The sequence below is a fragment of the Coloeus monedula genome (assembly GCF_965178545.1).
Source record: "Coloeus monedula genome assembly, chromosome: 4".
In the NCBI taxonomy this organism is placed as follows: Eukaryota; Metazoa; Chordata; class Aves; order Passeriformes; family Corvidae; genus Coloeus; species Coloeus monedula.
Genome location: NC_138784.1, coordinates 3,583,856 through 3,596,296, shown reverse-complemented (window position 1 = coordinate 3,596,296; position 12,441 = coordinate 3,583,856). Strand labels below are relative to the sequence as shown.

At 46.6% G+C, this 12,441-nt stretch overlaps 1 protein-coding gene across 15 annotated transcripts in view; it reads left to right on the top strand.

Annotated features, from left to right (window-relative positions):
* Positions 1 to 2,379: 2,379 nt before the first annotated feature.
* MICAL3 (microtubule associated monooxygenase, calponin and LIM domain containing 3) overlaps positions 2,380 to 12,441 on the top strand; it is a 158,148-nt gene continuing 148,086 nt past the window's right edge. For all 15 annotated transcript variants that reach the window (XM_082281067.1, XM_082281079.1, XM_082281076.1 and 12 more), the window contains exon 1: positions 2,380 to 2,518. The gene's annotated coding sequence lies outside the window, so the exon portion shown is untranslated. The remainder of the gene's footprint in view (positions 2,519 to 12,441) is intronic.

Here is a 12,441-nt window from a genome sequence, read left to right as displayed (position 1 = left end):
GTGGTAGCAGCTCACCTCCTTTAAAAAGCTCAGTCTGGAACCACAATACTTTTCCCTGGGTTGGTTTGGAACTGCTTCCTCAACAGCTGCTCTGCTTACCAGCGGTCACTTCTGGAGTGCCAACACCCAGTTTTACAGTGCCTGCAGGCATGAATTCACAGGGAATCAATCACTGCCTGGCTGGGGCGAGGTGACTGTTCCCTAGTCCAGTGCAAACCAGCGGTTCTGCAAAATCCTCAGGGGAGATAGGATGCTGGGCTTGCCTTGCACATCACCAGCCTGGAACATCAGGCTTCTACTAAGCTGCGATGCAGGATTTCAGCTGTCTTAGCTTGTTTTTATATTGCAAAATAGCCCATTTTGTACTGATGTTGCAGTTTTTGTGAGTGTGCTTTATTAGCCCAAAGTTCTGTACAGTACTGCCTGCCACCCTCCTCCCACTCTGCAGACCACGTGCACACGGTGACAAGGGACATGCAGAGGCAGTACAGTCCTTTGTTTCTGCTTCAGTTCTACTTGTTTAAACCCTTCCTCTTACAGCACATTGTGAAAACTTCTCTGGGAACCCGGCAGCATAATGATGCAAATAACCCTGTCATATGACTAAGCCTCTCTGGTGCTGGATTCCAAAATATCGAGCCAAGACATACAAGTCTTGCTGTGGATGCCATAGGCAGCCTCATGCTAGAGTGCAGATGGTTCTTCAGTTCCCTAATGGGAATTGTTTGGGTCCTTATTAGCTCTTTACAAAGATTACTGTTCAACTTGCCAGCTCTCCTCCTGACTGTTCAGAGTGCTCAGCCAGTAACCACTGCAAACACTGTGCGAGCTGGGCCCTGGGAGAGCACTTTGAAACATCTCCTGTATCACTGTATGTAAACCCACTCCTCTGTCTGCTTTCAGTTTTCAATAACCAACACACCCCCAACCTGCATCTTGGCAGAGGAGGGCACCTGCAGATACAGGTTTTGAACAGACAACGGAAGCTGCTGCCTTCCCCTGCAAAGAGCTGCTCTGTCGGTGACCTTTAGTGACTCCAAGGGGGAATATCCCCTGTCCGGAGCCCTTGCCACCCTTTGGTGCTTGTATGGGCATGACTTTGCATCTGCTCAGGTAAGGACAGGTGTCCTTGCCAGATTTTCCAACATGTAAGCTGAATCAGCAGGCTGAGGTTCTGTGGTGATTGCAACCAGTAGCTCTAATTTCTCTGCTCATGGAAACTCCATCAGTAAACAGGGTGGGTTGAGCCAAGTTTAGATCAGCTAAAGGCTTTCCTCCATCTGTTCTCAGTCATGGATATAGATAGTGAATTGGGAATTGTGCACTTCTGGCTGATATTTGTCATACTGTAGTAAGAATTTGCTCAGCTATATCATTAACTCATTTTATACATCTCTTATGAATGATACCTGCTTGGTGTTTTATCGTGGGTTACTACAATACCCGACTGCTTTTCATGCCAAAATCTCTAATATGCTATGGAGATCAAAACTTCTCTTAAGGTAGGGTTGGAAGGCTGTGGCTCTAGTAGGACATTTCTGGGCTCCTCTCAGTGCTTCTTTGAAGACCAGGGCCGGCTCATTTCCCTGCCCAGCCAGTACCAGCACTGCCACCTCGGTGCAACCTGAGGGATTAGTCAATATTTTGGGGCTCCCAAGCTGAGTTGATTAGCAGAAGACAAGGATGATGGCAGCAGCATCCACCTGCTGCAACGCTGCTCATCTTCCCGAGCGCAGGGGCAAGGAGCCTTTTCTTTTCCCGAGCGCATCAGGATCCAAACGGGACGAGCTGCTACGACCACCGGTGCGAGCTTCTCCCCAGCCGCCCCCGACCCGCAAATATATTCGGGCTTTTCTCATGACGACTTTACAAGCGTCTCTGCGGCCGCTTTTAGATCTGATTTGTTTGCCGCCTTCCTCCCGCCGCTTCCTGCGGTGCCATCGCTCCATCAGCGTGTCCCGGGGCGCGCTCCCGAGGCGCTGCGCGCTCCCGAGGCACGCACACCTCCCCGCCCGGGGGCGCTTTAAACGGTCGCTGCCTCGCCCCGCCCCTTTTTTTGATCTCCGCCAATCCCCGCCCGGCCTGTTGCAATTCGAGCAGTGGGAGCGTACCACTGCCACAGGGGGCGGGGGAGCAGCGGCAGCGCAGAGGGGCTGTAGGGGGAGAACCGAGCTGGGGACGGTGCCCGTTCTCCGCCACACCTGTTGCTTTCCCTTTGCCTTCGCTCTCCTCCCCTTGTCCCCCCTCTTCACCGCGTGCCCAGCGGCTGTGGAGCCGCCGCTCTCCGCCGCCCCTCCCCTTTTCCCGGTGCGCCGCTCGAAGGGACGGGCGGGGGAGGGGGCTTTGCCCGCGCGGTGGGCGGTGGGCGGGGCAGCGGCAGCGCGAGCTGCCAAGGTGCGCGCGCGCCGCCGCTCCCGCCCCTCCCGCGGCGGGCAGGGACGGGCAGGTCCCGCTCCGCTCCAGCCCCGCTCCGCTCCAGCCCCGCTCCGCCGCCCCCGAGCAGCGGCATGAGGCGAAGGCAAGTGCCCGCGGCGGGGCGGGAGGGCTGCGGGGCGGCAGGTTGGGCGGGGGCAGCGGCGGAGGATGCCCCTCGCGCCGCGGCACCGCGCGGGGAGCGGCCCCGGCGCGCGGAGCGGGGTCCGTGCGCCGCGCGGGGAGCGGTGGCAGCGGCCGGGGCTGGCACGGGGCGGCGGGCACCGCCGTGGAACGCGAGCCCCGCCGCCGGTCCGTGCCGGCTCCGTGACCCGGTTACACGGCTCGGCGCCGGGCAGGAACGGGGCGGACCCCGAGCCGCAGTGGGGTGGCTCAGCCGGGGGCACCGCGCGGTCCCGGGCCGGGCGGAGGAGCGGCGGGCGCCGTGCGGGTCCGCCCGCGCTGCCGGGCGGGCGCTGCCGCTGGAGCTCGGCCTTATCGCCGAGGGCGCCGTGCGGGTGCCTCGCACCGCCCGTGAACCGCGGCCGTGGCCGCCACAGGGTCATAAAGTGCTGCCGGTGCTTCCGTCACACGGAGCTTACGGCACCTCTACGTGAGGCATGGCATAGACCGCCCGCAGCTCACACAGGCTGCTGCTCGTCTTGCCTTTAGCCTTTTTATTGTCCTTCTAGATAAGTTAATTACGAGGAGTTATAATACGTGTACCTGTGCTCCTTTATTTATTGTGTTATGGTTCATTCTTAATCTCTGCAGGCTGTTGTCCTCAGATGTGTTTAATGGTGTTTAGTACTTAACAAGGGGAGCTGCTTCTAAACATAGGTTTTCTCCTTGTATAATAATACAAACCTGCTTATCCATTCGCTGCAATGACTTAATTCCATATTCTGAAGAAGTCCTCTCTTACCTCGTGCAGTGATCCATTTAAGGTTGGTGCTCTAGAGCGCTTGGAAAGGATTCCTCCGTCTCGGCAAAAGTTACTGTTAAGTCTGACCCGGCAAAAAATGCTGCTTCCTTTGTTGGTCCTGTTGTGCTGCTTTGAAAGTTGAACAAAATGAAGAATCTATGGGAAATCTTTGAGTGTTAGACTCAGAATTGGTGTTCTTGGTTATTCTGCACTTTCAATGAACTTTGTCTGTGCTAGTGCAGTGGACTTACGGCAAGCTGAGCAAATAAATGGCCTCTCACTGCACAAGTTGGATATACAGAAACTGATAATCCATTAGGCTCCTTTTAGCTAGAAACTTTGAAATATACAAGGTAACTGAGCTTTGAAGAATCTAATAAACAAGATTTTCTTTGTGTAACTATGCACTTGCTTGAAATAGACTACTCTTACCAAATAGTTATGCTAATACTTCTTTCTGTATTTTTTATAATGTACTTATTCTATTTATTTCTCACTGTCACATTTTCAGTACTTATATTTGGGTTGGTTGCACTGCAAGGATTTTCAGTAAAAATAACTCACTGCATGGGAATTAAATTCTTCAATCATGGGAATATTTCTGCTGGTCTGAGAGTCTGTGAAAGCTTACTTAGACAAAACTAGATTTAGAGTTAGATTGAAGTTGGCAGTGCCCCTTTAAACCAGCCAAAAGTCCACTGCACATTTGTCTGCAGCTGCAAAAGTCACACTACAGTTAATAAAAGAGATATGTTTGTATTTAGCTTGTTAAAATACTTGTGTGTAAGTAGATGGCTTAACTAGGTGTGCTGGACTTGTATTCATTCATGTCTTAAATTACAATTGGAAGGCGCACCTTACAGCTAATTGGTGATGTTGGTAATGCTGTAATTATTAAATTAATGGACAGGGAACTCCTCTTAAGTGTTACAGGACAACCATAAATATTTTTCTTTTACCAGTTATTTCTAAGTATTTGTGCAGAAGAAATAACTAATAGTTATGCTGCTGCTGAACTACATGTATCTCAGTTTCAGTACTCAATAAATTTGAATACAAATCCTGTTTCTGACTATCCTGTGTATTAAGAAAGGATCTGTAAATAGTATGTAACTGTATATTCCTGGTCTAAACCTAAACACAGCTGGTTGAGGTCAGGATGACATTTTGTTCTGAGCTTTCTTCCCTCTCTGGGTTTCGAATATCCTGCAAACATGCCTCACATGAGAAATCTCAGTTATTTTGCAGGTTCAGGTTGCTTGATAAAGGCTCCAGCGCTGTTACTTTGCCCTGAGTGAACGAGAATTACTGTTGTACACATGGTAATGCAGAGCTGATGACACTTGTTGGAGAAAGCTGAGGCAGAACTGGTCCTTACTTGGATGTGTTCCTCTTTTCTTGCAGGATTTCAAAATGACTTCTCAGTCACTTAAGTAATCCATGAATGGATTAGGGTTTTTTCTCTTTTGCAAACACAGGGGCTGTCCTGCTGGTGTAATCCCAGAGTGGTGCTCAGGGTAGCTCCAGGTGAAGGGAGAACCGTCTGTGCTGCTGCTGTCTGTCCTTGGCAGAGGCAGGAAACTTCCACTCTGACTGTGTCACGGGAAAGTGCCCACAAGAGCAACAGCAGAGCCTGTATGTGCTGTTGCAGTCTGATGTTTCAGGAGTCTTTTCTCTGCCAGTTGATCTATGTCTTAACAACCTGGAGTAAGAAGAAATGCCACCAACTCAGCACAGCTGTGGCTGCCCTGCTGTGTGCAGCGTCCTCACACAGGAGCAAAGCACACACCTGCCTTGTGGGCTGCTCTTACACGTGTGTGGTGCTATTACACGGTGCTAAGGGCAGCTTTCCCTGGGTACTGTGTTGCTGAGATACCCCTGATGTGGATGTGGTCCCTGAGAGGTTTCCTGGGCGAGTGCTTTTACTGCAGCAGATCCTAATGATAATCTCATCTTTCATCCAAAAAAGGGAGGAGGGAACAGTTCCCGCTGGTCAGCCCAAGGATGGGGGATTTTACATGAGCTCCCTTGGGGGGAGCTATGCTTGTTCTCAGGTCTTCTCTTAGGTCTCCCAGCAGCACTGGAGCCTAGACCTGCCCTGACCCTTGCAGACTATAGCAGGATGTAACTGCGATGTCGGCTCCAGGGATGCTGCTCATAATTAGAGAGGTGGAAATAAAGTAGCAGCGATACCGAGCCGGTGTTGGTGCTGGTGTTTGGAAATGATGTGCTAGGATACAAGAGGCAGGTGCTGTTTGTTTACTAGGAGGGGAGCCCAAAACCGTGGAGATAAAGCAAGAGGTAAGCTAGCATAGGAACATCAACTCACCACCCTTTCCTTCCTTTTTCTTCTCCTCCCTCCCCCAGCTGAATGGCATCTCACATTGTAATTGCACAAGGGAGAGGGAGAAAGGGAAAAGTGCATGTAGGAAACCCCAGGAACATAGACACATAAATGGTGTTTGTGAATGGTGTGAAAACATTTGGATTTCAGCTGAGTGTTTGGGGCACACGATTAATTAAATTTCAACGAATTATTTGTTGTCTGTCCCTGTGGATTCCTTCTAATCTTGAGGTAGTTGGAGTATGGATTAATGCGTTGATAATGCTCTAACAGCATTTGGTTTCTTTGCCTTAACAGTAGACAGACATGGCTCTTCTCATTCTGCCTGTGTTGCATCTTGGTTTGAAGAGGCACTGGGATACTCTTATGTATGGAGTGGCTTGTGATAGAAATGGAGTGCCCAGATATGGGAAACAATTTAAGGAAGGGGAGGTTGCTCACCTGTGTGGGCAGCCTCTGTTCTGAGGCCCCTCCTTTTTTCTTCTCCTTTGAAAGTTCAGTCAAGCAGCAGTTATTTGCCTTGGTAGCAAGAGGAAACTGAAGGATGTTTTTGTTTCTTTTTTTTTTAGATACTGAAATTTATGCCATTCAAAAGTATTCAGTAAGGCTAAGAAAGGAAATACAAATTCTTGCTTTTCCTAGACAGCAGTAAATTAACAATAGAATTATTTCAGCTTCAGGAAAGAGGAATGTATTTCATCCCACACTTCCTAAGGGAATTCATAACTTTCCTGCTGAAGGTGGGCAGTAGAAGCATAGTTTTTTTGCTGAAGACAGAAACTTGATTGCTCTGATAGAGATCAGCTGTTCTGAACCTGTTGTTTTTGCAATAGAGAACATGAGAAACTGCCTTTCATTTTTGAGAAGGGACACTGAAGAAAGGTATGGAAATTGTGAAGAAAACCCTTTTACTACATTCCTGTCTCCCTCATTCTGTCATCTCTTTCTTCTCAGATCTTTATCCTTGTTATATGTTAACCTTTTCCATTCTTTCTCCACAGTGTCTTTGAGATACAATCTTTTGTGTCTAGCCACATGGTTAAAACTAGTCTAGGCTGCCCTTACTTTGTCTGGATTTCTCCTTGACATTCAACTGTTCAAAACAATGACCATTTTTACTGAAAATCATTCCTATCTGGGGTTCTACAGCTACAGACACAAGATAATTTTCTTGGCCCTTTTCTACTGTCACCTGGAGTGAAATGCTGTGGAGCACTTGGCAGGTAGCCCCACCTGGTAATGCTACTTGCTTTGAGGCATTCAGTAAAGCCTTGTTGTGGCATTTCTTTGCTTTGCTCATGCTGAAGGAGGAGTGGCAGATGGATGCTTTTCAACCATCATGCAGAAGAGTCCCATAGATCTCTGGTGCTGCCTCATCTTCTGCCTTTAGAGAAGCTTGTAACGCTCTCACCTGCCATGAGCTGACTGAACCAGAGCAGCTTGGCAGTGGAATCATTAGGCCTCTGCTTATCTGCCTTGAGTGATTTTGCCTTTTTGATGTGTCTCTTCTTTCCTTGGAGCCACTTGTCCAGCAGTCAGCTCATCCCATGAGGCGGAGTGTCCCTGTGCAAAAGGTGTGTTTTCTTGTTCTGCTCAATATTGCATTTTGGAGTTCTGGTTTAGACTGATGATCTCAAATGTTATTGTAGGATACAAAACAAAGGTAGAATCTTGCAGCTTTCTGTGCTGTTTCCAACCTCAGTCCAGGAATATTTGTCTTGCATTATGGGTCTTTTGCTGCGTTTTCCTGCATTAGGATTGCACAGCTTAATTGAAATCTGGGAAATAGCCCATTTACAGAATCAACTTCCTCTTTGGCCAGCAGGAAAATTGTTCTGTATTACTGCTCTCTGCCCTGCTGTTTGGAAATAATTCCTCTGGAAATGCAGTGCTTTGAAGTGAGGCGAGGCTTGCTGGGGACTGATGTGGTTGAGGGAAGAGGACACTGCAATGCATTGAAGGCTTCTAATAAATCTCTTTCAGGCTTTTCTTTATATCTTTTATTTTCATGGCTGTAAGATGCTTTGGAATGAACTTTGGGTGGCGCGTCTGAGGAAGTCTTGGGGTATAATCTTCTGGTCTTCTAAGCAGCTTTTTAACTGAAGTGACAATGGATAGCATAACTTTTACAGTGACCTCCCTTTAGATTCCTGAGATCTCTTTACTCTGGGTCTGTGGAGAGAGCTCTTACTGAAAGCGTAGGCAGAACAGCAGCATTTTTGTGGGATCGTATCTTATCTCTGCCATGCAAGTAAAAGTGCTTGTGGCCGTGCAAATCCTATCTAATATTTCTATTTCTTTATGACCCTGATGGAACTGCCCCGGTTGAACAGCATGGTCAGGAGCCCCTTTTTGCCTTCCTCTTGGTGTTTCTAAATATGTTGTGTAGGCTTACACAACTGTTTAAAAGGTCTTGTTGCGTCTGGTGTAAAGGACAATATAAACTCTGCTCTATTTTGTGAGATGCTGCAGCTTGTAGTGATTTGCTCCATTTAACACTTGCTTACCTGTTTTTCAGGGTTCATTAAAGAATTGAATCTAAGGGCAAGCAGAAGGCAAATTTGATTCTAACCCAGTTAAAGAGCACAAACCCAATTGATATCCATCCAGTGATACCCATAGGATAGATTATTCTGGATCTTGTGTTGAGATGTGTCTTCCAGCACTCCCAACATCATGGTTATGTGACTGAAGGAATGTAGGGGAGGACAGTAGACTCTGTTCTGTGGTGATATGCACAGACATGAGGAATGGGGGCAGGTGTTTGCCTGGGAGACTTGCTTTAAACAGTCAAATCTAGCAATTTTTCACTAGGCTTTTTGTGGCAGAAAGTAATTTGTTTAATAGCAGTCTGTGTACATGGTATATGGTACTCCATCTGGCATAAACAGAGTTCTGCTTCTGCTCCATTTGAGGAAGTCTAATACAGTTTTTCTGTGTCAGGAAGGGTAAACAGCTTTGGAGAATGTGCCGTGCTTTTGATGATTCACTTTCCTACTCCAAATCACTAATTCATTAATTAGGCAAGGTTCCCATTCAGAACTCTCTAGAGCTGTGGCTCTTGCTGTGCTGATTGTAAAGGAAGACTGGTTTGGAGTTAGCCTTTGTGTCTAGTTTCCCTGGTGAGCCTGGGAGGCCAGTGCCTCACTCCAGGTACTTCAGGTTTCTTCCAGATCTTGTGTCATTTGTCTTGCTGCTTATAAACAGAATCTAAACATGCTGTGGACTTTCCAGGGATAGTAGGGCTGCCTACACATTTTGGTAGCAATAGCCGTGAGCCAGTAGGAACAAGGAATGTGTCCAGGACATGCCCTGTGGGTTGGGTTAGCTGTGCAGTTTGCTGTGTCCTTTTCTTGGAGGGGAAGTGGTTAATGCTAATTTAGAAATGGTATAGTATCAGCTGTAATCTAAACCAGCTAAATTGCTTGCAGAGTGTCACTTGAGATGTTTGCTTCCTCCTTAGGAGAATTCTTCTGCTAATGTGCCCTTTTCTGGACCATTGTCTAGATGTCTCATCAGTCTGGAGAGGCTTGTTTTTAGTGCCATGTGCTCTCTGGAGAGTTTATTTTTAAATAGTTACTGAAGCAACAGTCCTCTAAAATGCTGCAGTGTTAGGGTGGAGGGAATTAAAATGTTTAGTGATCTTCTGAAAGTCTAGATTAAAAAAATACATTTGTATCTTCTGTTCTCCAAGGCTGGCTGAAACTGTGTTAAAGATGACTTGTTTACTTCATATTTTCCCTTCTCAGAACTCCTCTAGTTTAAATTGTGTACGTTCCCAAACTGAAATACTGCCAAACCCAAATGTTTTATTTCAGGAGCTGCTGTGCACCGTCCTTCATTCTCTTGCTATGAAAAGATGAGTTGTTTTCACCTGTGGTGAATTCGGCCATCTTAAGGTGAGCTTCATCTTGAGATAGTCACCTTGGAACTGTAGCTCCCATGGAGCAGTAAGGTACTATTACACAAGAAAAATAAATTTACTTCTTTAAAGAGAAGCATTCTGTAAGTCCTCCTTCCTTGTGCCAAAAACCTGGGGACTTTACTGTTTACCCTCTGCCAAAAAAATTCAAAGAAAATGTTTTTCCAGAGGTCAGATTTCCTTATCACGTTGTATTCCTCCAGCATTGTAGCCATTCTACTTTTATATAATTCTCTCTCTAGATCTAAAGTTTTCACATGGGTTGTGTCAGGACAAGAATTAAAGTTATTATATTCATTTGAAATCATATCATGTCACTGATAAATCAAATGATTAATCAAAAGTTGCAAGATGTCACCTCCACATTTAAGTACTTGTCTTTTTCTAAGTCCTGTTTCCTTTGCTGCTCCATTCCTGTACTCTCCAGCTATCACAAAAGGCCCTTTGTTGTTCATTTGACTGTTAAAGTATGCTTATTTTATGCTTCATCAAACTCTCAATGAGCTCAAGGTTTATAATATCAAAAGTCTGGCTCTCCAAGCGTGAGAGAAGCTAACAGGTTTCACAAAGCTATAGGGATCACCCAGTATACAGGGAAACATCCCAGGCAGTCAAGACTTTTTGATGGTAGGAAACAGTGGTGAATTCTTCTTAGCATTCATGCAAGCAGTGATGGTAATTTCTGGGCACGATGCTCTCTCACAGTTGCTGTCTGCCGGTGCATTCAGCTGTTGAGCAGAGTGCTTTGGTTCTAGACTTTGGAGAAAGCAAAGAATTTCAGAAACATGAAGTACACATCAAAATAAAAAAAGAGAGTTGTGAAAAGAGAGGAAAGGACACGGCCAAGTAGGTTCAAAATGCACAGGTCAGACGTGACCCAGCAGGCCAGTGCCTGTTGCACACAGGTCTCAGTTCTTCCTTTTCTTGGTGGTGTCACAGCAGAGGTGCATCTTGAAGGGAAGACTCGAAATGGACTAGGAATCAAGTGCTTTGAGATTAACATAGTAAATTAAGATGAGCGTTGACTTCTTCTGTTGGATTTGAGCATGAATTGCCTTACAATGCTGTGCTAATTACGGCAATTCAGGAAATGATTCACAAGAGTGGGTAGCTGAGCTTGGTTCTTCTAACAGCTGCCTTAGCTTAAGAAGCTAGGTTGTCTTATTTACTAGAATTGTGCTTTGTTTGCTGCAATGGCACTTGCAAATGCTCGGTGTTAATTCCTGACTTGACTGAATGGAGTCCTTTGACAGATGACAGAAGAACAGGAGCAGCTTTCAACCTGTCTACAAAGTCAGGGGCTTTGTTATGTATTTAGAAAAGTTTCTTTACAGTGGTGTGGGGTAGAAGGTGTTTCCAGTGCTGAGAATTAAATGCTGGGTTGTTACATTGCATATTGCATGATATCGGTGGGGTTTGCTGCATGCTTCATCACATAGGCTCCAATATGGAAAGAATATCTTTAATAAGTATCAGGGCATCTGAGAGCCAAGTAAATTCTGTGAGCCTGTTCTCAAATGCAGTAATGACTTAATACACTTTTTTTTTTCAGGTATAAAAAACTGTATTGTTCTGTATCTTCAACTAGCAATGCAAAAGAAATTACTATTCCTATTTGATGGCATAGCTGGTGCTGTGTGAAATACAAATTGCTGAGACATATTGGAGTGTTAAATGTGTGCAGTGTCTGTGGAGTTTGTTATGACAGGAAAATCTTTAGGTGGCAAGAACAAGGTCATGGGTGTGAGATTAACTTGCATATGGCAGTCCTTGTTGTGGAAAAGAATGTTTGGCATGCATCGACTTTCTATAACCTGATAATATTCAGGTGCTGCAGAAAAATGCTACCTTCTGTGAAGGTCGTAGAAATGGGGGTGATATGAACTCTGGTCACCCTCTTCAGCTCTGGGTTTAGAGGGGCTTTTCTTGCCAAGTATAGGAGGAAAACATGATGGACCAACCAGGCTTTTGGTACATGTGTTCTGATTTGTGAGAACTTCCTAGAGCTGTGAAACAGAGCAGCAGTGCGTTGCTGGAGCCTCACCTGCAGGATCTGGTGGTTGCATCCTAGAATGGTTCATGGGAGGGCAGTGGGGGAGATGAGCTGTGACCTCCTCTCCCAGGCAAAGCCCAGACTGTAAGGAGTTAAAACTTGGAGAGGAATGGACTGAGGTCAGCAGCACGAATAGTCTGTTCAGTAAATAATTTTCTTTGCATACTGACTCCATTCTTTCACTCATTATTTGCTCCACTTACTCTTTTCCCTTCCTACACACACGCTGGCAATTTTTCTGGCTTTATTATCCTCTCTTGCCCTGGTTACCACCTTCCAATGGACACTTGTCAGTGTGACCCACCCTCTAGTAAGAGGGTTATAGAGGATAGGTTCGCTGAGAGGGAACCACCCTGGCTCTGGGATGGACACCTCTGCTCAGCATAGGAGAGCACAGCTGTTTTCCAGCTGCTCCTGCAAGTCTGCCCGCTCTGAGCACTGCAGTGGCTCTACGGAATGCAGCACGCAGGAGGGAGAATGCTCTTCAGCCAGACACGGAAGAATTAAGAGCTGCTGCCCACCTTTTTTCCCCCTTGGTGGCAGGCTGCGAGCTTCTGGGTGAGTGAGCATCTGGTACACGGCATGAGCTTTTGCAGGACTGCTGGGGGAATCCATGAAATAGCCCTGCTGTTAGAGAGAATTTGGGTAAATGTAGGACGAAGCATTGCTTAATGCTGGAGTCCGCAAAATGAAAATGTAGCAGGCTTTGCTAGGGCTTGGACAGGATGCTATGAAGAGAGAAAAAGCTTTCAAGGGTCCTGTATCTGAGGATCCACAGAAAACAG